The 962-nt window shown below is 71.6% G+C and overlaps 1 protein-coding gene across 1 annotated transcript in view; it reads right to left on the reverse strand.

The window, feature by feature from the left end:
• LOC111158694 (tubby like protein 4) overlaps positions 1–134 on the reverse strand; it is a 228,917-nt gene extending 228,783 nt beyond the window's left edge. The window contains exon 1 of the mRNA XM_022520902.1: positions 112–134. The gene's annotated coding sequence lies outside the window, so the exon portion shown is untranslated. The remainder of the gene's footprint in view (positions 1–111) is intronic.
• Positions 135–962: the final 828 nt, after the last annotated feature.

Here is a 962-nt window from a genome sequence, read left to right on the forward strand (position 1 = left end):
CCGGCGGCGCCGGGGCCCGCCGCCTCCCCGCCCGGGAGGGCGGCAGCGCCCGGCCCCGTACGCCCGTGACAGCGGCCCGGCGCCCGCCTCACCTCCTGGCGCCCGCCTCACCTCCTAGCGCCCGTGGCGGCGGCCCCGCGCTCCTCCGCGCCTCTCCGCCTCCGCCTCCAGCAGCCCCGCGCCGCCGCCACAGCCGCCGCCGCCGCCGCCGCTGCCGCCGCTTGGCCCCCGCCCCCCCCCGCCGCGTCTCGGCCGAGTCTCCGCCTCCCTCGGCCGTCGCCGCCGCTGGGCCCGGCTCCGCGCCACGTGACCGCGCCACATGACCCGGCGCGGCTGGCAGGCGCCTCCCCAGCCGGCCTCGCGCCCTCTCGCGCTAGGGACCCGCGCCCCGTCGGTTGACGGCCGCCCCCAGCCCCCCGGGGCCGGGCTGGGCACCCTCCCCACCCCCACCCTGCTACCCTCACCTGGCGCTCTGCCCCCCGCCCGAGCCGCCGCCCCGCCGGCCACCTGCTGGCGCTCACGAAACAGCCAACTCCACAGACCCGCCGGCCCCGGCGCGCTCACACGAGCACACACTCACGCGTGCACACACGCACACGGGCACACACCGGCTCTCACAAGCGCGCGCACTCACGGGCACACACCACACTCACGCGCGTGCACACGCACAACTCGCAGCCCTCGCCTTGCAGGGTACTTCCCAGCCTGTTACAACAATGAAAATGATTAAAGTAGTCCAGCCTGGAAACACCTAACTTGAGCAGTCCTTCCCACGGGGTCGTGTCATGATGTGCGCGCGGGCCCAACTTCATTTGAGCCGGAAGTGGACATCACATTTTGTCGTAAGCCGAAAGCCACTAGAAAGCGCAGATTTGCTTGGGCTGTGAATCAGGGCAGCTAGCTTCCCATGAAGACAGTCATTCAAGTGTCTGTGATGGTGATCTCAGACCTCAGTATCTCCT

Source organism: Enhydra lutris, unplaced genomic scaffold (genome assembly GCF_002288905.1).
Source record: "Enhydra lutris kenyoni isolate GAN:26980312 unplaced genomic scaffold, ASM228890v2 scaffoldscaffold62, whole genome shotgun sequence".
Taxonomy (NCBI): domain Eukaryota; kingdom Metazoa; phylum Chordata; class Mammalia; order Carnivora; family Mustelidae; genus Enhydra; species Enhydra lutris.